Below are 26820 nucleotides of genomic sequence, written 5' to 3' on the forward strand. Positions count from 1 at the left end.
CGGAATACATAATAGTATCTTTTGTGCACTAATGGAAAACCATTAATTTCAAACTCACACGTGTGCATGAGTCATCGATGACTCATCTCCTCCTCCACCCCCGACACGTGTCGCCACGTGGCGCTAGATTAATTAACAATAGCGTCACCCCTCGAAAATGAATAAAAAAGCCATTAATGTCAATTAAAGGGTCTATTGTTAGGTTTTAACTCGTTTCAATTCTACTAGTATGTGTTATATACTACCTTCTTGCATTTCATAGGTACATCAATGTTCCATATTAATCTTCGGATGCTTTGATGTAGTCCACCAACCATTTGTCTTCTTCTGCTTACCTCCTCATCTATTCTTCCACTTCTCTCAATCATGACAATGAGGATGAATGGTTTTTTTAGTTACTCTCTTATCTATAGTCGCTTTCTGCTACTTTCGGCTAATTGTGAGAATGAGGAAGAATGATGAATGATGAGCAGTGTGGGGAATGGAGGAGCAGGAGGATCTCATCCTCCCAACTTGGCGTCTTTTCTAGTTTTTGTATTGAGTCCATTTTATGCATAGATAAGCTGATTGAGACAAGATCCTAACCACTATGTGCCTCCGCTGGGTATCGAACCTGGGGCCCTTTTGTAGTCAAAAGGCTCCAGGTACTTTTCATTCAAAATGCTGACTTCATATCAGTCTATAAAAAATGAAATATTTATTCTCAAGAAAAATATGTTGATGTGAATATAAATACGTAATCCTACCAAATTTTATTTTGTATAGTTGTAATAATGAATTTGGGTAACACCCTAATTGCAATATTTATATATCAAATTTGAATTGATATGCCACTTGCATAGGTATGGTATTCTCAGAAACTATAGTAAAAATAAGTAACAGAAGTAACACTGCTATCAAAATTATCGAATGACTGGAATCATGATAATAAATAAGAGAATCTATTTACCAGTAGTAGGGGATTTTTTTAATACCCATATGGTTGTTTTCTTTTTTTTATGCAGAATTAGCGCAAAAAGTAGCGAAGTAGCGAGTAGCGCACATGAGTAGCGTAGCGAGCTACTTTTTGGTAAATGTAGCTGTAGCTGTAGCGAAGCTACATTTTGGAAGAGTAGCTGTAGCTGTAGCGAAGCTACTTTTAAAATGTAGCGTTCTGATCACTGTATATATATATATATTATATATATATAGAATATGGACAATATTCTGCGGGCGTCCGCAGAATATTGTCCAGGGAGGGGCAAGCAAGATATTTCCCCCCATAATCGAGTTACCTCCTCAAAAAACCATTCCTTCAGTTCCAAGTTATCATGTTCCTGCAATAATAATATAAATTGCATTCCATGAAACGAAAATAATGTGCGAGATATATAATTTTAGATGAACTTTCTTTAACAAGGGGGTGTCCTGATACCCCTTGCCCCTTCTCTTCTTCCGGACTTCTATGTCCATATTTTTTTTTTTTCCTGGCGCCGTTAATGTGTTGTATCCACACAAGTCGCGACAATTTCGGGTGGGGTTGTTTTGGAAGTGTGGGAACAAATCGCTGACACGTCTAACGAAAATACCCACCAGGGGTATTCTTACCACAATAAATAATATCTTGGGACACCCTTGTCTACGAGATGGTAACACTCGTTACGTTAAGCTTCCAGAACAAAGGTGTTTATACAAAGTGGAAGAAGCAGCTGTGAATGTGCCGAATGTAACAGTCAAACATTTTGCAGTGTTCGTGTTTTGCAAATGCTTCGAAATATTGTGCTCCGAAATCTAAGGTTAGCAAATATTCATTCATGATTTACAAAAGTTTTGACAAGTTTTCTTAATTCCGTAAATGTAAGCCGACTTTGTTAGTTACAAGCTAGCTGCTGTTAGACACATCTATCAGGAAAGCAATGCTGCGTATCCTCAACATTTGCAATATGCTATCAGCAGTTAACATGGTGTTTCCTTGCATTAAATTAAAGGATTTGGAATAATTCTTACGAGAAAAATATTTCTTATTAAAAGTTGCTTATGTTCGTATTATTGCGTGCAATGTTACAAAAAAGTGTACGCAGTGAAGCTAGCAGAGACGTGGAAAAGTGTATTATCATCCTTACCATTCTTGTTCCCTTTTTAAAATGTTTCACTGCATCTGTGGGCTTATCGTGAATACCCAGCAATGAACATCAATGACTTAGAAGGCAAGGATAGATGACAAGGTCTGGAAAAGTAGGTTCAACTTTGTGACGTGGCAGTGACGTTTCAAGGTCACGTTTAATATATCCACATGCAAAACGACGATTTGGAGTAAATGCGCGTTTAGTTAAAAAAAAAAAATAGTCTGTTGGCCAGAGCAGGTTCGTTTACTGGGTGGCGTCAAATTTCCAAAAATTAGGGTCAGTATTTTTTCTCGTGTGTAGCTATATCTAAAAATAACCATCACGTAGAAAATACAGAGATTACCAAATATTGAGTTGTATTCTCCTCTTAAGATGGTGGGCAGTCAGACAAAAAAAATTGGACAAATGTAGCCAAGAAACTCGATATTTTTTTTATATATGAGACTATTTGAAAAACTAACATTTGAAAAAGGAACATTAGCATGTCCTGGATGTAAACTTTGACCGACTGCTATCAGAGAGTAGACTGCTAACTGTATTGTTTAGATCAACCACATATTGCATTTTGCAGACTAACAAGGCTCTGGCGACTGGACCTGCAGCCAGGATAATTCTTCATAGGAATTGTGTCGTCCATATGCGTTTGTGACCATTCTTCCCATCGTCCTAATTAGCCAAAAGTTGCTGAAAAGTTATGAAAAAAAAGCAAATAAATCAATCTTGCAGTTTAGATCACTGCCAGAAGTGGAAATTCCTAGCTGGGTGTATGTTTTTCGAGTTAGGGGATAGGTGGTGGATGCTTGTTGGAGCATACAGTACGTGGGAGTAGGGATACTGTGCAAATTAGGTATAATTACAGAATACTGGAAGTATCTCAGATTGCTTTCAAATTTGGTATACTCACTAATTTTGACCTCAAAATCACAAATCTGCAGTTAAAAATTGGCAGTCACATCTAGAAAATGCGAAATATCATGCATACATTACCACTATTATCGCATACACTAATATGGTCGCAATGTTTGATGATGTGAACAAGTGAAGTTCGCTATCCGTTCCATGGAGCGTTGCTTTACATGTGACAATATGGCGTCTTTAGTAAATGTGAAAAACATACAGCTCACCGTTCACGAGAAGATCCCCAAACGAGGGGAGACGGGGAGCGGGGGTGAAGGGAAGGACTGGTTCATTTGCAGATTTTAGGGGTAGCAGAAAGGGTATCAGTTAGTTATATTGGAGACACTTTAAAATCTGATATTTTGTGTTTTGTATGGTTCGTACTTACCAATTGTGTATTGCGGAACATATTTGAAGGTGCCATTAAGGTTTTCGCACGATTAGAAACATTTTTTACAGTGAAATAAGCCATTCTCAAAGTGTTACGGAACACATGTCATGGTGCGAGCCCCACAAACCATTCACGGATAGCCCCAAAAACCATTCATGCATAGCCCCAAAAAACATTTGGGATCGTATAACCATCCACGAATAGCCCCAAAAACCATTCCCGGATAGCCCCACGGACCATTCACGGAAGGTTAGGTTAGGCAAACATAGTTAAAAAACGGCATGGTTACGTTTTCGCTTAAATTGAAGCACCGGGAATTGATTTCCGGCTGAAACAGATTGTAATGAAAGAAAATACCTTGAAGAACTTCGACAGTACTACAGAAACTGATTTCCGTAAGTAGTTTCTCCTGTAAATTTGAAGAAAAGTGTCTCCGATATAACGAACTGTTACCACAGAAAGCCTTCCGCTGTGGTCTAGTATCCTTTTCGAAGTGGGTGAGAGTTGATTGCGTCAATCACACGCGTGTCCGCAGCAACAGTTTGCTGTTTTTTTCAGTGGCCAGAACACTTTTGTATTGCTTATCCTGTGCATTATTTATACTGTATTTCAAAGAATATTAAAAATAATATACGGCATTTGGTGAGCTTATAGATCACACACCCCTGTAAAACAATTTCACACCGTTTCCGTATAACTAATAATAGGCCTCATTATAGGCATATGTCTGAATATTCTAATATATATTCACTATGCCCGTAATATTATACGGTTGTGAAACTCGGTCTCTTACTTTAAAATAATAACATAAATTGACATTCTGCAAGACATTCTGCCTTGGAGTGTTTCTTCCAGGCCTAAAGTCAGGAAACTATTTTTGTAAGGTAAGTCGTTACTAAAATCACATTTGTGTTTCGGCATGGTTCAGATCTCCGTGGTTAAGATAGCTGATTCACATTACTTCACTTCTCCACTGACATGTAATAACTAGGAGAACAGCAGTTAAAAACTATTGTTTATTTCTGAATTCTGATGTCGTGAAACTCAAATCAAAGAAAGCCGCGGCGTATCGCATATTCTTACCTATTGTTAGATACTTGCTGATCACCATGAGCCACGGTAGATATCAGAAATGCTTTGAAATCAAAACCTTACACGACGAGCAGCGACAACAAAAGAGACGCAAAAGTTCAACAACTTTTCTTTGCGCTTGCAACTGAGTGTGTCGTATTTCTTTACTTTGAAATTGAAGACGGAAAGAATATTAATTATTATTATCAAATAACAGAAAAGAGAATATTTCCAAATTTTCCTAAAAATCTGGACGGACCATTTTTAGGACTCGAAAAAGAGGATTAGCCCAGGTAAAACAGGACATCTAACCTTAAACGACTTGTATTGCTGCACGGGTTACAGCGAGCCCACATATGTTTCTCACTCAGGGTGCACTCCCCTAACCCTAATAGTGGAGTCGCTTCATCACTGCACTTCCGTTGGGGATCATCTCCTGGGCGGTGAGCTGTACTTGCCCCACGAACCATTCATGTAAGGTTAGGTTAGGCAAGCATATTTAAAATTCAGGGTATTCATAAACATAGTTTTTGAACGCTCATCAATTGCAAAAAATTGTTGTTTCCTTCATAAATCACTGGTGTTTACTTCGTTTCTACTTATTTTGCATTCTCTAGACGTGACCGCCAATTTTTAACTGCAGATTTGTGATTAGGATGCCAAAATTAGTGAGAATGCCAAATTTGAAAGCAATCTGAGATACTTCCGGTATTCTGTAATTGCTCCGCAAATTATCCTAGTGAGGTTAGGGAAATTTTCTTAATTGGGAGATAGCATTCTTCAGTGTGCAAACCACTCTGAGCACTGGTTTCGATGCAGTGGCGAAGCATCCTATGAGGCCAGGAGGCCGGGCCTACCCACGCCATTACTCTTTTAAAGGTGTATTTACTTATTTCGTCAAAACATATGTAATGCAATGCAAAAATTTGGTATATTCATTTATGATAATTACAAAAAAATTCTAACCCTGTCCAGTATACGAACTTTCCACGGAGTGAGACACATCTACTGGAGCCTCTCCTCTTCACATTCTGCCGTACGGTTGTATATCTGGGAAACCTAATCTTAAGAGTACTGTACGTATGCTTATAACGTGCTGATGAGGCCGACCCACTAGGAAGAACATAATACCAGCAACACTGCATTTCCGCCAGGGTTGGAAATTTGTGGTGTACCAGCATTTTTTATAAACATTAGCCTGTGTTCGTGCAGAGATATTTCTATTTCATTGTACATTCTCGATATCGTGTACGAAACTTGTTTTCCTTCCTTTCATCGACAAGTGTAAGTGAAATTGAAAGTTACGGAGTACTGTAGTTCTGACTTCGTTTTCTGGTCAGAGTGCTGATGGTCTTGTCGATTCACCCAACACCATAGCGTAAACAGAAAGTCTAAAGAACTTATATTTGTAAAGTAAGTCTTCATACCAAATTATGTAAATTAAAATGCTAGGTACGCATTATATTTACAAAATAGTTTTACTTTCACTGCTCAGGATGCTACAAGGGAGCGTGGCTCGGAGCACGAGGTTCGTGGCGGTAGAGCTTTGTTTGTGATTCGTGTCGTGCATAGCGATCAGATTTATGGAAGAAAGTGCTGGACTGAAATACAAGAACAATGGAGTTCTTAATTGAGTGAAGATGTAATCATCGGTAAGGTAGGACCCACTTTTGGTCTTTCATGTTTCCTTCTTGCAAGTAGCAGTGGCAAGCAAAATTTTAAAAAAATTGGAAGTTGTTGAAACATTATTTAATGCGTTAATACTGTCGTCGAATAGATATTGCAAGCAGACATTTTTTTATGCAGCCGACACAAGCGAAGAGGTAGGAAGTTTTGTTTACCCTGAAGGGATAACAAGAGAAGAGGGTGGGCAATGAGAGTACAATGCAAGGGAAGACTTTTTTGGGTTTAGGACAAAGAGTGTTATGGGATTATTGCGTGGGCCAAGTCTGTTTCAGGTCTGGCGGAACAGGCCAGTGTTGTCACATTGGATTGGCAGAAAAGAGCTAAATTGCGCCTAAAAATTGGAATTCTATTCTCTCAAGCAACTACATTTATTGTAACATTTTTATATGTTACATAGTAACCTGTTGTGTTACCAGGTCCCAAACAAGGATCCTATGTTCTATTATCACATAAAGGTTATCACTAGGTTGCGAAGTATATACTCTGAATGAGAGAGGTCACCTTTACCTATGTTTTTTCTTGAAAGCCCCGTAGTGGTCATCCTAACATGTTACGAAGCCAGGTGACCTAATTGTGGTCATGTCAGTGTTTCCTGATCCTCTTTAAATCATTCTCCATACATTCTCATCGTCACGATTAGCATAGAGCAGAACAAATGAGACGAAAATAAAATTTAAATTATGTTTACTTGCACATACAGGTGTCATACAGCTGAGCCCCCCTTGAAATCCTATGAATATTTCGTTGGATATAGTACATAGTGGTAATTAATTTTACTTCCTTAGCAGGATTAAACATCTTATTGAATTGAATTTATATTTTAAGTTTAATTTATGCATAGATAGGCTAACTGGGACTAAAGCACCTTGAATAGGAAGTGTGGAAAAATGACTAAAGAAAACTGGTTTCCGAGGTGGATGACAACATAGATGGCAGTCCAATCAGTACCACTACTAATTTTCTTATGAAAGTAATACAGCTTAGTTAGTTTTTGGAATATATTGTGTAGATCTGATTGCCTTGAAAGGTGGTAAGTGAATTGATGGAAACAGTTATATTTGTGGAGTGATTTGCAGTCATGAAATGGCATTAAGTTGGAAAGAAAAGTAAAATAAAATAAATAAATAACATGCATAACACAAGAAGTAACATTGCAATGTGATTCCAGACGTCAGGTGTTGGATTGTGTACTAGAGTTTATTTTTCTATGTTATTAGAATATAAATAGTATCCTGAGAGGTATTTCATACCAAGTTGACAAACCACAAGTGTCGCTTGGAAGCGAGCAGTCGGTAATCAATGCATCCTTTCGAACTGTAGGGACACAAGCTCTGACTGCACCGTTTCCTCAAGGAGATTTTAGACCAAAGCGGCACACGACAAATGATACGGGAATTTCACACCAAAGCGACACTGGTCCTTCGGTCCAAGGCAGCTTTCAGATCGAAGCGAATCAAGCCAATCAAGAGCAATGTTTCACACCATAGCGCCATGACAGGCAGCACAGGCCAGCATTCTGTTGGTGAAATCCTCAAGTGACAAGTGTCGCGTGCAGCTTCGGTGCACAATCTTCCTAAAGCAAGTCCTCATCATATCGTGCATGTGCAAAAAACAAACCACTGCAACACGCTGCAAGCTATTGAGGAAATGGCCCAGTTTGAGCGACACGCAAGTGACAAAGTGACACGTGCAGCTTATCATGTCGCTGAGATCTGTTGTTGTAATGTGCAGCTTATCGTGTCACCTAGATCTGTTGTTTGCACAATTAGCAGCAAATGCTTGCTAATAGACTAAAGGTACCAAGTCGCTTGTCACTTCATTGGGAACTCCCCCCCCGTGGCACGTCGCTTCGGTCTGAGTACCCTTCTTTTAAGGAGCTTTCCAACCAAAGTAACGTTTGCTTAACTTGTCGCTTGCTGAATGGTTTGCTGGACCCTCATGCATAATGAATGCTATTTTACAGTCTGGAAGTGTCTGTGTCACTAGTCATATCAGTGTGAACATCCCATGTCACTTGTCCCATTGGTCAGAGAGTTTCCTTACACACATGTTGATGGCACTAAGGGAATTTTGTAGGTTTTCCTTTGTTGTTTCATGCAATCATCAGTTATCATCATCACTGCGATTAGTTTCAAGTGGAAGAAAAGCGACAGTAAATATCAAAAATACAAATCCTTCAGTGTGTATTGCTTTAAAAGAAATGATGATAATAACAGTGTGTGATGATGATGATAATAATAATGAACCTAATTCATACATACACAAATATTTAAGAGTTACCAAGAGCATTCCACGCATATATTTTCTCTCGTATTATTAATGAAAGTCACGATAACAGAATGTCTAGAATGTTCGGATATATCTTCACGAGCATTGTACAAAATATCATAGCAGTTATCACATTCATAGAAATGCTTCATGTAAAAGAATCAGATGTTGCAGCGAGACTCCAGATGTTGCAGCGAGACTCCGTTTACTTCCATTATAAATAGACAAATACCATATAGTGGTGCCAACACCAGCACCTCTAGCGGATCATAATTCAGAGGAACCACCAGAGAGCTCAGAACCGTCCTGTTTTTCACACGACCTATTCAAGGTGCTGTACTGGGACTGGACCTACAGTTTCAAGTGGGATCCGAACCACTGTGGAATGTGACTCCACCAGGTATCGAACCAGAGATGCCTTGATTACAAGGCAACAACATTTCTACTGTGCCATCGGGGAGGCCCTGATTAAATATCTTACATAATAACTTGCAACATACTGAGAAATTTTGCCTTTAGATTGCAGCTGCTGATAAGAGATGAACCCCCCAAAATAAAATTCTGGCTATGGGCCTGATCAAGGATTGGATTTATTGTTTGGCAGTCTTGGAAATTTTACATTTGGGTTAATCGGCACAAATAAGACAACAGAAAAACACCAAAAAAAGGAAAATTAACACTGCAGCTGGTGTGCTGGTTGCAGTACCATCACTCCGTAATTGTCTCCAACTTATAAACAAACAAGATACTCTTTTGCTTAATGAGTTTCCAAGGGACACACGTCAATCACAAAGATCACAAACACAGGGTGACCACTCTAGGACCTTGATAAAATTCAAGTATAATTCCTGGTTTTCAAGGAGAATTTTCCAAACATTCAAGGGTGCAAGCAGTTATTTTCTCTATTTTTCCTTACGTATTACTGCCTCACCCCCACCCCCACACACAAGTGTATTAACAACATAAAGGGCCTGTGTGATTCCAATTTATCAAAAAATTCTAATTCAATTAAATGGTGTGTGTGTATATATAAAATTGCGGAGTTTACATTTGACATTTCACATGCTCAAGAGTCGGAATAGATCTACACACACAAGTCACAAATGTTACGGGATATATTAATCTATGAAAAATGGTTAATTGTATAAGAATTTCAAATTCATCTAATCAACTTCAAGATATCTTGCAATAATCTTTCATCTGTCAGATAGATTGTTCTGCAAAGGACACTAACAAATAGATTGTTCTGCAAAGGACACTAACAAAGCAAACGGGTTGATATAATTCTATTTTATTTTCGACGCAACTTTCTTCTCCTTCCTTGATAAAAATAAAAGCTAAACTGTGAGAAACTTGCCTCAGGGTATTAATAAATATGTATAAATTCAATGGGATTTGGACTGGTGGAAGTTGCAACTTTTCACATCTACGGAGAAAAATTCACATAGAATTTACGCATAATTCCCGGAGAGTAGCCACCCTGAAACAGGACAAGCCACAAAAGTTATAATACAGTTGGTGGACTCCACCACCACCTTGCCTAGCTCAGTCGCAGCATTATAGAGGGATAATCAGGTTTTGTTTGACATATGCTTTCCTGAATCATACATAGCATAAATATTTGTCAAAACTTTAAGATTGTTACTATTCACGCTAACTGCATCTCCACTCCATGAAAATGATAATACTCCAAGGTCCTATAACAATTGCCGTAAATGCTGGTACGCATTTTCTTATCTCCTTCTCCAGCTTGCGGTGTCGTCAGCTGAGTGGTGACCTTTGGGCAGCCAAGATCTCACATAGCAGTGTGTGATTGAGTTGCCTAAGAGATGGACCAACACAATTTATGAGTAGCAGCAGTGTTGCTACTGTTTGCACATAATGCTGAAACTTCTCCGAGGACCACCGGTTATAATAATAAAGCTTTGCAGAAGTATGCTATGATGAACGCGATCAAACAAAATCTGTGTAAGTTACATTAGCTATCTTTTCCGTATCTAATGTTAAGGGAATAAAATATGAATGGATATGAATCCAGAGGATGTTTGGAAATATATTTGCACAAGATTTGTCCATTGAAGAGTTTAGCGGGTTCTGAAATGAGAGTTATTGGTATTAAAAATGGGAGTAAATGGCGGAAATTACCAAACCAAAAAACTGTTGTAGAGAAAATCTTCCTTTTAAAAAAAAGTTGTTTTTCCCAACATTTCAAACTTTAAGCATGGTCACTGTGTTCATTCCTTCATCCACCATCTGTCATCTTCATCAAGGGTAAGAAGCAGCATTAAATAATAACAATAATTATTTTTATTTCCTATGTTTTGCATATAATACTTTTTTTATTAATTTCATAACCCCCCTCCCCATCTAGCAAATGCCAATGGCTTTCAGAAATATTAATTTGAATTTGTTGGTCTAAAAAAAATATCCTCTAATGTTTCTCTCTTCTAGAAACTTCTGTATAGGCAAAAATTACTTTGGGCGCAATTCTGAAAAATGTAAACAAGCACATAATTAAACATATTTGGTTGTGTGAAGTTCAAAATGGTGGTTACTTTCAGTGTTAAATGTATAAAATTAAGTCAACAATTATCTGCATTGCAGCTATGAACAATGTTTCAATTAAAATACACAACTTTTCATGAAATTAGTTTTCAACATATTTTCCTTGCTTTTGAATGCATTTGTTCCGTCATTGCAAGAGATCTAAATACCCTCAGGAAAAACGTTTTAGATTGTGTAGCAAAAATTGCATGCACCGTTTCCTTAGGTTTGTGGTTCAACATGAATCGACAGCAACTCAGTGCCTCTTTGAGTGTACCAAACAAGAGATAGACTAATGGTACAACCTTGAGTTTTTGTTTTAAGTTAACTTTTATGCACAGAGAGGCTAACTGGGACTGGACCTACAGTTTTAAGTGGGATCCGAACCACTGTGTGCTTCCATCAGGTATCGAACCTGGGAACCCCTGATTACAAGGCATTGACGTTATCACTACCCCACCGGGAAGGCCCCCTATATCAACCTTAAGTATCTGGAGGTTATTTTTAACAGTGTGGACATCAGGATACAGATGGACCTTGTCAAACAATAACACAATAATTTTCTGGCGTATGTTCCAAATTGCAAGCATTTCACTGTAAGGAGTAGGGTGGATAAATATCATGATTTTATTTAAAAAATCAATTTCGGTGATTTTTTGTATTTAAATAGATTTTTAAATTTAAATCGATTTTTTTATTTTTAAAAAAAATTCTTAAAATTGCTTGTATGGTTTTTGACATCATGCATATAGATATGTTTTTCATAGAAAAGCTTTATCTAGTAAACAGGCCTGTAAAATATTTGAACAGGTTTGATTAAAGCAAATAAAATATTATATGTAAATATACATTTTTGTGTTTCTGATACTGTATGCATGAACCTACTGTGGAAATGTTTGTTGAGTGTGTTAATGAAACTATAATAATTTCAGTTGAACTCTATAATTTTAACTTAATTTTATTTAGAGTTTAATGATAATGACATTAGGTAAAACTGTCAAAGCCGGGAATCGGCTGTAACTCGTTTATTATGTAATTGTTGGCATTCGTACTTACGTATTCTGCATTGCGAAAGATTGTTTAAGAAGGGATTTTGCTCTTTTTAACGAAATAAGTATCTATTGTCGACATATCGAGTAATTATTATTAGTTCTTTTCTCGCTTCCTGAACACGCAAAATGGCGGGCAAATCTTGACTAGCGTTGTGTTTCAAACGGCAATTATTAACAGAAAAATTACCGCATAGCCCCAAAAACCATTCACGCATAGCCCCAAAAACCATTCTGGATCGTATAACCATCCACGAATAGCCCCAAAAACCAATCACGATAGCCCCACGCACCATAACGGTAAGGTTAGGTTAGGTTGCTTTCGGTTGGGCAATATAGTGAAAAAACTGTGTGTTTGAAAACACTTACCGGGGATTACGTCATCAGATGCTCGCAACATCCAGTTCAAGTACATGGATGGAAATGCAAGCAACAGCTTTCATGCATCGGACAGACATTATTATAGAAAAATACATGAATTAGCGGCCAAATACATTGAAAAATGCGAGAAAACACTTCTACGACCTTCCGAAATTACACAGAAACTCAATTCCGTAAGTACTTTCTCCTTTAAATTTGAAGAAATCCGATTCCCGGCTTTGATTGTTTTACCATGACACTATTTACAGTTTAACATGATTAGTATTTTGAACATTTTTCTACACAAAATGTTTGCTATTTTTGCCTGTAAATATTATTGAATTTTAAATCAAGAGAATTTACGTGTGTTTACAGTTTACATATTACATTTCCTTTCGTATGAGCTTCACCTCGTGTGTGTTTTCTTTTTTCCTTTCTTATAGCCTAATAAACATTAAATGATTATGAGATTAATATACTTTCACCAAAAGTGATTCTGATATCTACAAAACCCTTATGTACATTATTCTATAAATTATTTCTTAAAAGTGATTTAAATCACGGCTTAAACCAACTTGCTTTAAATCAATTCATCTTGGGAAGGAGCAAACAATGTTTATTGTTGAGCAGAACTGTGACTAAATTGCAAAAGATTTGCCACTTAATCAGTATTCGCTTGTCTGCCAAATAGAACAATGTCACATGGGTGATGGATACTTTAATCAATGGGCAGACCTCTGGCTCTTTCTTTATGCTTAATACTTGTGTGACCATTTTTAAACTTTTCAATCCATTCATAGACACTCTTTCGTGGCCACACACTGTTCATGTATTATGCTGAAAATTTTCCATGGATTTTCGCCTTCTCTACACCTCTGGACCCAAAAAATAAACGCGGTTGTCTTTGGTGCAAAAGGAAAGCAAAGGGGCCAGTCTTAACGTCGCGACAGCGGCAGTGAAACTGACTGATCAACTTCAAATCTGGACTTAGTTAGCTACCATCCTACCAAATTTCATGAAAATTTGAAATGGTCAGGTTGATAAGTTCAATTTCTTGTGATGATTTGGCTTGGAATGACCCCATATGCATGTTCATAAAACTTATTTAACCCGAGAAAGCCCAATGTCACCTGTAGGTGACAGCTTTTTAATATTATTTTTTATTGTATGTTGTGGCCGGGCATATATTTTTTCTATGTCAAACTGTTCATTCACTCTTTCTCAACTGAATTGTTGCACTTTTGAACTGAGGGACATCTTGTGGAACTTTCTGGAACTATTGAAGTAAATATGGTTGCCCTTAGGAAGGACGACACATCACCTGCTCCTGGAGAAGGACATTCAAAAACATCAAAATGGTAAGATGATTAGAAGTTTATTACTTTTACTTACTCTTAAAGGTTTAAGGTTTATGTCTGGTAAAAATAAATTTTCTCCCTGAACAATTAGTTGGTGTAATTGTTGATTAAATTTGTAGTGTCACCTGTAGGTGACATTGGGCTTTGGAAGTCATAAATGTATAAAGGACTAGGACATAATTGCATTTTAGCGTTAATTTTAATAATTATAATTGTAGTAATAATATAATTACAATATAATATTGTAACAATGATGTAATAATAATAATAATAATAATAATAAAATTTAATTTTAATAATTTTAGTCCTCCAGTGAGTAATGATTTATAATTATTGTAACAACAACAATAAAAACATTGAGACTTGAAAAATAAACACAAAGAAAATGCTTTCCTCATCAATAATAATGATAAATCTTGGGGGCAAAACAATACTATAGTATCTTATTCTGATATACACTGTAATGTTGTGGTATGTGTATTACAGTCTAGTACTAATAGAAAAATAATACAAATTTTTGAACTTGGAATCTACTATCATTTCAGGTTGAATTTTGATGAAGCATTACAACTTATTGAAGAAAATGATGATGACATTGATGAGGTTCTTTTCCCACCTGATGATGATGGATTCACAGATGAAGACAGTGGGAATGAGAATTGCACAGATGTCAATCGCCTTCCTCCAGCAATGCTCCTCGCCGAGGCGAAAGTTCTCACAAGAAGTTATCATGATTCACAAGAGACCACAACAATTGAAGAGACAACAATTGATGCTAGTGGAATCGGGAGGGCATGTTCATGGGTGGCGTCAATCGTTTCGACCAGAACATTCACTCCTTGAGGGTCAGTTTCAGGGGTAAAAACTGGTGGTTCTCCTTGTTTGCCTTTGGAATAGATGCAGCATGCCACAATGCATGGTTGATTTTCAAGAAAGTGAATGGCAAAAGTGTGACATATTGTGATTTCCGACGATCACTGGTGGAATCATACTGCCGTTTACATGGAAAACCTCCTTACAGAAGTCCCCAAATTGGTTCTGTGTCCTTGCGTGTACCAAATGAAGTCAGACAAGACATCAACATTGCCGAACATGTACAGGTAGAGTGTTCTCAAAGAACATGTGAACACTGCCACAAGAGGACACGGATAATATGTATGAGGTGCGGTGTAGCATTACACATACACTGTTGGTACGAATTTCATGCACATACATGAACAGGAAAAAGTGTAACAGTGTTATGTCAAGTTCTGACATTGTTAATATCATCTGTGTTACATAAAAATGAAAAGGGAGGTATAAAACAGAGATGTCCAACGTCATGTTCATTTTGGTACCTTGAATGCCCGATGTCACCTACAGGTGACACCCCTGTATTTTCGAGCAGGATAATAAAATCTTTTTTTTTCTCTTCATTTTATTCCATTTTGATGCAAAACCAATAAACCCTGTTAATATGATCACAAAACTCACAGAAATAAAGTCATGGGCTTTCTCGGGTTAAAGAAGATTTACTAATAGAAGTAGTGCATACACTTTTATTTCATAGCCTTTCAGAACCGAGAAATTAAGCTTTAATTTTAAAAGAAAACATTGGCATGGTAACTGCAGTGTCTTATAGTAATTATACAAATTTAATAACATGAGACACTGACACAAAAATATAATATGGATTACAAGAATTTTTCTGACTCACAGTGCAAAGGAATCTTGGTGACAACTTTGTTTTATGTCACATACATACAGAGGTGCCCATCTCCCCCCCCAAATCATTCATCAAAATCCCCCCTAAAAGAATTGTTTATCATAACCCCCCCCCACACACACACACAAATATAGTGTGGATAAACATGCAGTAATTGATTTTTGTTTGTGAATAATTAGATTTAATTTTTTGAAATACGTAAGTTTTAAACAACGAAAGCTGACAGTATGTTGCAATTATCCAGTCAGTTGTAGCACAGGAACACACACAACGAAACAAATCGTTCCTGAAACTGAAGTTGTGAGCAGACTTGGAACTACCACAAAGAAACACCGGACAGTTTACCACTTGCCAAGATACCAACAATTGAAAGGTGCATGAAATTCGATTCCTTTCATTGCAGTTGAAATTAAAAGACTAAATAAACAAAAAACACGGCTTACTTTCATGTTTGCTAACATAAAACATGCAAAATTGCTCAGGGTCACTGCCATTGTTAGTGTACTGATCACCCTTATTCTTAATAGTTTGTCCGCTTGACTAATCTTGTATTAATGCGAACAGCATGCCCCCTCCCCCTTTCAAACTGATTCTAAAGGCATAAGAGGTGGTGTTTCATTTCAACCCAATTGCCGCGATCACTCACAGGTAGGTAGAACAACTGTATATAATAACCATAACTAAAAATCAATAAGAAGTCAATCAAAGAAACGATCCCCCCATTTTTGTGTTAAGATATACATATAGAATTGGTATAAAATTGTGTCCCCCCAGAAAATGCCCATGATGCGTGGGATGGACACATAGAGGTCATGCACAATGTTTAAGGGAATATGGAGCCATTCTTCCTCCAGAGCAGTCTCTAATTCCTAAAGTGTGGCTGGAGGCGAACTTCGAGCACGCAGTTTGGATTCCAAATATCCCCACAAATGTTCTACAATGTTCAAGTCAGAAGACTGTGGGGGCCATTCAAGATGTCCTACTTCATCATCATGTTCTTTAAACCATGTTTGGACAGACCCAGCAGTGTGGATAGGAGCATTGTCGTCTTGAAAAAGCGGCCGCTCCGCAGGAAATAAAGTCTGGACAAAAGGATGGAGATGATCCCCCAGAATGCTCCGATAGTGATTGGTGTTGATCTTCCCATGCAGAAAAACAAGTGGTCCCACACCATGCCAAGATATCGAACCCCATACAAGTGGTCCCACACCATGCCAAGATATCGAACCCCATACCATAATGGACCCACCTCCATGTTTCACAGTTGTCAAGAGGCAGTCAGGATGAAACACATCTCGGGGCGTTCTCCACACATAAATGTGCCTGGTGGTCTGAAATAACGTGAATATTGATTCATCAGACCAGATGACTTGTTGCCACTGCTGTGGGGACCAACGTCTGTGAGCTCTGCGCTATTGGTGTCGCTTGACAGCAGTACGTAATGTCACCAACACCTTACAAATTGCCACTCTGCCATGAATGTTTGCAGCATGGAGTTGCCTTTTGACAATTTTGGTTGAAATGGGGTCCTGGAGATGCCTGTTCATTTCAGATGTTATCTCGGATAACGATTGTTTGTGCTTTCGGGCCACTCTGCACTATTGGTGTCGCTTGACAGCATTACGTAATGTCACCAACAGCTTACAAATTGCCACTCTGCCATGAATGTTTGCAGCATGGAGTTCCCTTTTGACAGTTTTGGTTGAAATGGGGTCCTGGAGATGCCTGTTCATTTCAGATGTTATCTCGGAATACGATTGTTTGTGCTTTCGGGCCACTATATGCTTCAACACCCTCATATCCCGAGCAGCAAGCTTTGTCTTTCATCCACTGTTGTGCTTTTAAGACGCCATCTTACCTTGTATTGTGTACGCTGTCATAACCCTGATACTGTGTTCCTTGCACACCCCACAAGGTTTGCGGTTTCCGTCACCGTGGCTCCAGCTGAGCATGCTCCAACAATCATGCCTCTTTGGAACTCTGTCAGGTCTGACATTGCAGCGTCTCTTGAGAGCGTACGATAGATGAATGCACCACCAATGACTGCTGTTGACAGACTAATACCTTCCCCTTCACGGCCACTAGGTGGCAGACTTCAGTGCCAGGTAGTGCTGCTGTACTGCCAGTGTGAAATGTGGCATACTTTTTCACAGGTGTTTGTATTATTTTGTCTCCCATCTGTATGTATCATTCTGAAATTTTGCTGACGTGGAAAAAGTCCCTTATAGAAATAAAGGATTGCCTGTGGATTGGGAGACTTGTGTATTTTCACAACTGGCTACACAAATCAAAATGTTCTATGAATGCAATATGGCAATTCATAATAAATTGTACTGTTTGTTTTCTGGTAAGCTCATACGTTTTTTTTAATTACAGGGTTCAAGACAAACATCCTACAATGCCATTAAAAAAATTATGGAAGCTGTTGGAATGCCCTGTGTGTTACAATACAGTAACACCACCAACATACATGTGTGAACAGGGACACCACATATGCAGCAGATGTAACATAAGGTGCCCTTTGTGTCCACAATGCAGAGGTCAGAGCACAAACATAAGAAACTATGGGATGGAATGTATTGTACGTGCCATTCCATTACCATGTCCCTTTAGGGCAAATGGGTGCCGGGAATCAATGATGCTGAATGAAAGGGACTTTCACGCAAAGTGGTGTACACTTCAATCCTTCAAGTGTCCAGTTCTTGGTTGCAGTGAAAACATTACACTAACATCTGTCCTTGATCATTTGAGCACTGTGCACGAGACACCAACGAGAATCATGAATCGTTCAGATTCAGGCAATGTTGAATGGGTGTGGAAATTTACAAAAGAAGCAGCTCCACATCATATATGCATCTACAAAATTCCTGAATTTGCAACATTTATCTATCAGTCGTATGCAGCAAAGGATGGTACTTTCAAATACTGGTGCCAGCTAGTATCACCCCAAGGAGACTTTAACTGTAGTATTACACTAACAGATATAGGCGGAAATCAGTACAAGTTTTCTGGTAAGATGCAATCTATCACACTGGATTACGGTGAGGTGAAGGCAGCAGGTGGTTTCCTGTCAGTGACATCAGACATATTGGAGGATACACTAACAGGATGCATCAGCAATAACATTTCAGGTGAAACTGTACCTTTCACACCATAACCACAGCTCCATATCACTCAAGGTAAATTATTTATTCTTTGAATTTTCAGGTGTTTATGTGCATGTAGAATGAAATTTGCTTTAAAAGAAGTTGTGAAAACTTCACAATATTATTTTGAAGACTCTTGAAAATGAGTCATTGTTCTTATAAGTGGAGCAGAAAGAAACAAAGTTTACACACATTGTTGTGCCAAAGCATCTTCACATGAGCTGCAGGGAACAAAATCAAAGCCAGCTGTGGCAAACTCTTGAGACTTATTAATTTCCCTCCACCCAATTTTGCTTCATTATACGAGGGCCATACGGAAAGTAATGCAAAAGTGATCATAACCTCTTAATTAACTGATGTAGATCGTTCAAATTGCACGTGTAGTTGGAGTGACTCTTCATCTATACAAACCAGCTACTCAACATAGTCTCCATTTAAAGCGATGCATTTCCGCCATTGTTGAACCCCACTCTATTATCCTCTTTGAAAAAAAGTCCGGTGTGCACTGCCAGACATCCACAGAAGGCTACAGAATGTGTACATCATTGACAAGAGCAATGTGCACAGGTGGATGAAGATGTTTACAGAAGGGGAAACCAGCATTCAAGACAAACCGCGCAGTGGGAGACCATTAACTGCGACCACTGACACGAATCGTCAGTGAGTGGATGAGTTGATTGCACGTCATTCTCCTAGATTTCCTGGAATGCGGCCGTACCATCAACAGCAAGCGGTACATTGAGACACTCCATAAGCTTAGAGAATCCATTAGGAGGAAGAGACCGCACAAGAATCTGAAAGCGATCCACATTCACCATGACAATGTGCGACCACACACCTCTTTGGCATCAAATGAGGTGATCGGCAAAGTGGGCTGGTCCGAGGTCCCCCATCCACCGGACAGCCAGATCTGGCACCCTCAGACTTCTACTTGGTTGGTTCCATGAAGGACAGTCTTCGGGGACAACGATTTGATGACACAGATGAGGTGAAAGTGAAAGTGCACACCAAACTTTTTTCAAAGAGAATTCTAGAGTTAGGTTCAACGATGGTGCAAATGCATTGCTTTAAATGGAGACTATGTTGAGTAGCTGGTTTGTATAGATGTGCAATTTGAACAAGCTACATCAGTTAATAAAGAGGTTATGACCACTTTTGCATTACTTTCGGTACAACCCACATATAGATTTCATTCATAGTACGTTACAGTGGGATTAAATACAATTCGGTGTTCATATTGTCATGTCAAGTTGCAATCACGAGAAAAGAAAGGATTGATTGTTTGATTTGGTTTACTACTTTGGGTAATCGCAAAGATGAGAATGAGTAATGATATAACGATATTGATGAATGAACACTAGTAAAGATCATTCATGCTCAGGCTGGTATCCGAACCCAGGATCCCTGGCATACAAAGCACTCTGTGCTAACCACTCCACCACGGAGGTCGACAAAATACACTTTCAATGTTTTGATCAGGTATTTACAATTTTGTATTCTCGGTAGCAAGACCACAAAGAGATAATAGCTGATATTCAGGGCATTAGCCTTCCAGAAAATTTTAATCTAAAGGATATGAAGCCTGCAAAAAAATTTCCCGGAATCTGATTCTTTAAAGTTTGAAAGCCTACTTGCCCACTGGATGTGCATAGGTTGTGTTGATTGTTAGACTGTAATGCATGATATCAAAAGCTATCTTAGGTAGAAATCTTAATAGCTGAATTGTCTCTAATACATGCTGTGGTTCAGTTATTGAGAAGGGATATTGTCTGATCTTGAACAAAGTGATAATATAAACTTTAATTATGTACAGTCACGGACACTGCCAGCTTGTAACGATTCCATTGAAAGTCAGTGTATTCATTACAAGCTGGCAGTGTCCGTGACTGTACTATCCTAGTGTCACCAGAATGCCGAAGGGACATCTTCAAGAGATGCTTGGCTCCACTTGAGAGATGTAGAGGTGCACTTTTCCATTTGCACCACAGGCTTACCATCAATGCGTAATATGCCCAGAATAACAACATTTTGTTTCTAACTTTTAATTTTTTTTTAATTGCAGGCTAAGAAAGCCGTGAATCCAACTAAAATATAGCTACAAATTTTGAAATGTTATCTTAAAACATTTAATTTATTAACTAATACAAGATTGGATTAAATGTAATTAATTCTTGCACCGGAGTACAGTTTAAAGTGTGATCTGAACCACTGTCCAATATGTCTCCTCCAAAGATTGAACCTTGAACTCTTTGATATGAAGGCAATAGTGTAAGCAATGATCAGGTATGGTTCATATTTTTGTCAACAGATTATTATTACCTGGGAAAAATTAATATGTCTTAAGTAATGATAACTTCTGAGTTTTAAACTTAAAATAAACATTTTGTGGGAGAATGAAAGAAGTACATCTAATTCATTTTGTCTTTCAGAACCAGTGATTTCAAGTATTTATCCATTGAAAGGAAATGGAGCCAATAGAATTGTTTCCACATTCAATACATGGTAGATTAGCTGTACTCATCTGAAGAATTTATGCAAAGAAATTACAGCTAGAATCATGTTTGTATAACCTCATACATAACCCGTATTAATTTACATGATATATGAACAGTATATGAACATTTTAAATGTTGATTTTAAAACAAACTGCATGTTGCTCCGTCATTGAATAAGGAATATCATTGCTCCAAGTGGAGGTGAATAGCTGTTTGAAAATGAGAGGAATGCCTGTATGGTTCAACATACAATTGAAATCGAGTAGGAGACAAGTGACTTTTTGTAGGGCAATGGGTCGTCAGCACATCAAGGTCCTTTGCAGGTGCTATCTGGCATTCTTGACTGGAGTACATTCCTTCTTTTAAGCATATAGTTCCTTTTTATTCTAGTCATGTGTTAAGGAAAAGAAAACACATTTGGCCAAAACTGCTTTTTCAGGGGATTTATGAGCATGAGGACATACTACTCCAAACATAAAATATGGTAAAAGTAACAAGTATAATTACTCAGGGAAGTGAACAGTACAAAAGAGTGTCACTAAGTTTTATGGGAAAATTTCCTGTTTCAACATGACAATCTTTAATCCTTATATTTGTCTTTTCCACATCGCCATTATTTTTTTATTATTATTATTATTATTTTTCTTCCACGTGCCCATGGTTCTGTAAAATTCCTTTTTTTGGCCAAGTGTTCATAGATATATTATTCATTTTGATCATTTGTATGTGTTTGTTCGTTAGCTTGAAAGTGCCAAGATCATGTTTTGTATGTTGCAGTTTTTCACTTAGCAGTATTTCAACTCTTAAAACTTTCTCACAAGAAAGCTGACTGAAAATACAAGAGTGAGAATTGTGTTATTTGTTATGGTATAATGATGTCACCTTTGTAGGGCGAAGAAGACTTTTTTTTATTTATCATGTCATTTTTGCACACTTATATTATTTGCTTATGATTTTCCCAGGCACGAACTTTTCTCTCATTCAGAAACCTTATCACACTCCACACCTCACACTTGGTAGGATTCTCAATTTTGTCATATTCAGGGCTCACAGCACGATACCGTGCACATCTCATTGCTTGGCTCAAACTGAGGGGACGTAGGTGGAGTGTGCTATAGTTTCTTTCTGGAAAGCACATTGACAGCAACAGAGTACAATGTGTACAATGACAGTATCAACAAACTGGTATCATGCCATGATAAGTGTTTGAATGGGTATACCGAATATGTGGAAAAGTAGAGTGGGGTTTGTAGTTTCTGTACCATAATTTTTTTTTGCACACATTATTTCTCGTGTGTGTTTTGCACCAAAACGTTCCTTTTTTTCTGGATGACTCTCATATTATATGAAATACTTCATGATAACGTGCTTTGCTTGACTGATTGAATAAAAAATTGTTTGCACGATTGCAGAAAATGATAAAAAGATTTACAGTATTGTTCGTCATTTTATGAGATGAAAAGCATGCATTTATTACTCAAGAGTTGTATAAATACTGGGCTGAGATGAGCTGATCCCAGTACACAGTTTCCAACTGATATAGATGTCAATATTTGGAATTTAAAACATAGTTTAAAAAATTGGAACTAAGTCACATCAATCTAGCAGAGTTTTGCTTTAAAATAGCAATAAATTTGCAGACAAATGCTTTTGACAAAATAATGAAAATTATGCATTTTACAAAAGTTCTAGGATCTTAGGCTTCAAGAAAGTGACATGTGGAAAAGTATTATGATTAATTTGAAGTCCGTCAATGCAATTCTTATAAAAAAAAATGCATCAGCATCATCTCAGGCCTAATAATTACTTGTAAAACATATTCTTATGAACCATATTATTTTAGTTATGTTCTTACTCCCAAATAAACTTTTATATTGTCTTCTATTTTTGTGCAAAGTGTTTCATATTAGTATAGAATACATAATTTAGATGTACAATGGTTAGTTTTTCACGAGAGAGAGACTGTTTATAAGACTGCATTTTTTTATTTTACTTTGAAGCACAGCTTTAGTTTGAGACAAATATTTTTCCAACGGTTATCATATTTCACATATAAAGAAGTGGAAAAAGTAATTTTTACACATTCCAAAATGTACCGACCATCTCATTCTTCTGTAAATAAATAATGATGTTCCTGGTACACCTTTTGTATGAATTGTAATAATGAAAGTTTTCTTCTAATAAACAAGTTGAAGCTATCATTTTTTGTTTCTTGCATTTGGGTCAACCCAAATGGTCCAGCACTGGTTGCTTCACCATTTTTTAAATTTTCATATTTTTGTTGTTGTAATCCCTATGCAAAGGTAGTTCAAAACTAGCATTATTTTTCTAAAACTTAACTTTGTTTAAAAATGGCAGTCATTCTTGTTTCATGACATTTTTGGCCTTTGCAGACAGTTGTAATAATTATGGTAACGATGGAAAGCTGGCATGAAAACATTGTTTGTTCCGTACCTTTTTTCACCATCTCTGATGCAAATGTCTGAAATTTAGGCCCAAAAGTGATATTAAGTTTTGACCAAAAAATCAAAGTTTAAGATTTTTTTAGTAGGGAAGTAATTTAATATCAGTTATAAGTTGTTTTTTTTAGAGAAAGCATATACACCCAAATTTTAGCAGAAAATATTGAGATCTGTTATTGGTTTTCTCATTAAGAATGCTCATTTCGGGACTGATATTCCATGGTTAATAAAGTTACAACAGGTGGGAAGTTGGTCAAAAGCAGGCAAATTTAAGTTACAAAGAAATATTTACATTTTAATGAACTGTCATGCAATTAGAAGTATTGTATTTTTTAATTACAACATATGAAAGACATAGGAAGCCTGTTAGTAACTATTATGAATGAAAAGGCATGTAAGGCAGAGGCTTTCTGAACAGGTTAAGAATCAAATAGAAAACTGCATCTATTCTAGTATTCATGTTGATGCAGGTGCGACTTACTCCCGTAGTATAAATTATCAGTACACCTTGGCCATGGTTAACGCGTCTCACGAAATAATAGATTTCAAGTTAGATACGATGTAACCCAACGGAAGTAAAGGGGAGGGAAAGGAAGTAAGAGGGGGAATGCACTGCACCGCACAACTTCTGACATTCCATGAGAGGCCTCCTCAGTCTAGTGTACAGCATCTTAATGAGCCACTCCTGAAAATTTGGTTTTTAACATGTTACGAGTATGATTGTTTTAGTGTTTTTATGGAAACACCCATCAGAATTTTAACGTAATGGTAGGAATAAGGCACTATTATGCGTTCAGCAGCCTTAAGTCATTTTTATAACATTTTTACCTATTTTACCATACCTCTTGATCCACGCATTGTCTGATGCAGCCAATGTCGTAATTAAATTGGCATAGTATGTCTTCCTGATGAAGGGATTAGTTATATCCCGAAACGTAGTTTCACGTAAATTATATACTCACCAACGTAAGTACTTTCAAGTATTTTATAAAAGATTTTTTTATAAATTGTACTGATAATCTATTTCAGGGTACTACTTTACTTACCTGAGACACCTGTCAATGATTTATTTCGCACTTTTTTACATTGCTAACATACTATTCTGCATTGCGGAACATTTATTTAGGTGAAATAATGAATTTCTAACGAAAATAATGCCTATTTCTTATCTTTACGAGTACTTACTGTTCTTCCTTATTTCCACACAATATGGCGATAGCTTACCCGTTCATCGCGCGTTGTGCCAGTGTTTTGTCGATTTGGAGGGTAAGAATTTACGGTACTAATTTACTATCCTTCGGACACATTTATTTATTTTTACAGAAGAAACTACTTACCGTAATTAGTTCCTGTAGCATTGTCGAACATCAGGAAGGTGTTTTGTGTGATTTGGGAATGTTTCAGAGCTGAAATTCATGTTGTTCGTTGAAAATTAATTCTCCGACGGAGATAGCGTTTGGCGCGTACATCTGCGTATACCATGAAGTTCGTACACCTTCATACACCATCACCTTCATACACCGTCGTGACTATCATGACGTGTCGTGATTGTGTTTTGTTGGTATCCAGTGTTTCGAACTCCCTGCGTTTGCGACGAGAGTTAGAACTGTGGATCGAGGGTTTGGAGAATGACGTGTGGTGGGTGTGTTGTAAAGTTTGTGCCGGGTGTGGACAAACCATTGGCGCTAGCCGCACGAACCATTGGCGCGTGGATAGGTTAGTAGGGCCACGCAAAGGTTTCAATAGTTAAAAAGATAGCCCCACGAACCATTGGCGCTAGCCCCACAAACTATTGGCGCGTGGATAGGTTAGTAGGCCACGCAAAGGTTTCAATAGTGAAAAAGATAGCCCCACGAACCATTGGCGCTAGCCCCACGAACCATTGGCGCTAGCCCCACAAACCATTGGCGCGTGGATAGGTTAGTAGGCCACGCAAAGGTTTCAATAGTGAAAAAGATAGCCCCACGGACCATTGGCGCTAGCCCCACAAACCATTGGCGCGTGGATAGGTTAGTAGGCCACGCAAAGGTTTCAATAGTGAAAAAGATAGCCCCACGAACCATTGGCGCTAGCCCCACGAACCATTGGCGCTAGCCCCACAAACCATTGGCGCGTGGATAGGTTAGTAGGCCACGCAAAGGTTTCAATAGTGAAAAAGATAGCCCCACGAACCATTGGCGCTAGCCCCACAAACCATTGGCGCTAGCCCCACGAACCATTGGCGCGTGGATAGGTTAGTAGGCCACGCAAAGGTTTCAATAGTGAAAAAGATAGCCCCACGAACCATTGGCGCTAGCCCCACAAACCATTGGCGCGTGGATAGGTTAGTAGGCCACGCAAAGGTTTCAATAGTGAAAAAGATAGCCCCACGAACCATTGGCGCTAGCCCCATGAACCATTGGCACGTGGATAGGTTAGTAGGCCACGCAAAGGTTTCAATAGTGAAAAAGATAGCCCCACGAACCATTGGCGCTAGCCCCACAAACCATTGGCGCTAGCCCCACGAACCATTGGTGCGTGGATAGGTTAGTTGTTTAGGTTGGGATACATAGTTAAAATTTGGTGTCAGAACGCGAAAAATAAAGTTAAAAAGAAATAGATTTGATTAAGTTTGTCGACGGGCTTTTCTTGGGTTCCGAAGGTTGAAACACTGCATAACAATTGAAAATCGAGAAAAAACAAGGCCGATGCGTCATTCCTACGCGTTATTATTTACGAAGGTGTGCGCGCCATGTTGTGTGTGAGGCAAACGGAAAGGTAGGAGGAAGAAGTAGTCGTAAGGTGAAAAATTGCTCTTACTTTCATCAAACCAACGTCAATACACGTTCAGGAGTGTTCCGCGAAGCAGATACGTAAGTTTGAATGTCAAAAATTTGGCAAAAGAGAAGCCGGACGCGCAATTATGTAGGAAGGTGTACTCGCGATATTGTGTCTCAGGCAAGGGAAAACACCTACCAGAAAGACGTTCTGGTAATGTGAAAAATTGCAATTAATTTCATCAAAACAACGTTAATACACCTTCAGGAATGTTCCGCGAAGCAGATACGTAAGTATCAATGTCAAAAATTGACGAAACCAAAAAAATAGAGGTGTCCGAAGGATAGTAAATTTTTACCGAATTTACAATATAGAGATATTCTGTAATTACTTTACTGGTTGCTATACTCACGAAAAAAGTTCAATTTTTGACATAAAGAGTAATTGGTAACAGTTTCATGCATCGGAGACACATTTCTTCAATTTTACACAAGAAACTACTTACGGAAATGAGTTTGTCCAAGGT

At 37.9% G+C, this 26820-nt stretch overlaps 1 long non-coding RNA gene across 1 annotated transcript; it reads left to right on the plus strand.

The window, feature by feature from the left end:
- Window positions 1-1656: 1656 nt before the first annotated feature.
- Window positions 1657-22388, plus strand: LOC145990324 (uncharacterized). Its single transcript, XR_014441968.1, has 3 exons — window positions 1657-1775; window positions 17811-18613; window positions 21010-22388. It is a non-coding gene; the product is annotated as an uncharacterized LOC145990324 (long non-coding RNA).
- Window positions 22389-26820: the final 4432 nt, after the last annotated feature.

Source organism: Lepisma saccharinum, chromosome 7, assembly GCF_977018435.1.
Source record: "Lepisma saccharinum chromosome 7, izLepSacc3.1, whole genome shotgun sequence".
NCBI classification, from domain to species: domain Eukaryota; kingdom Metazoa; phylum Arthropoda; class Insecta; order Zygentoma; family Lepismatidae; genus Lepisma; species Lepisma saccharinum.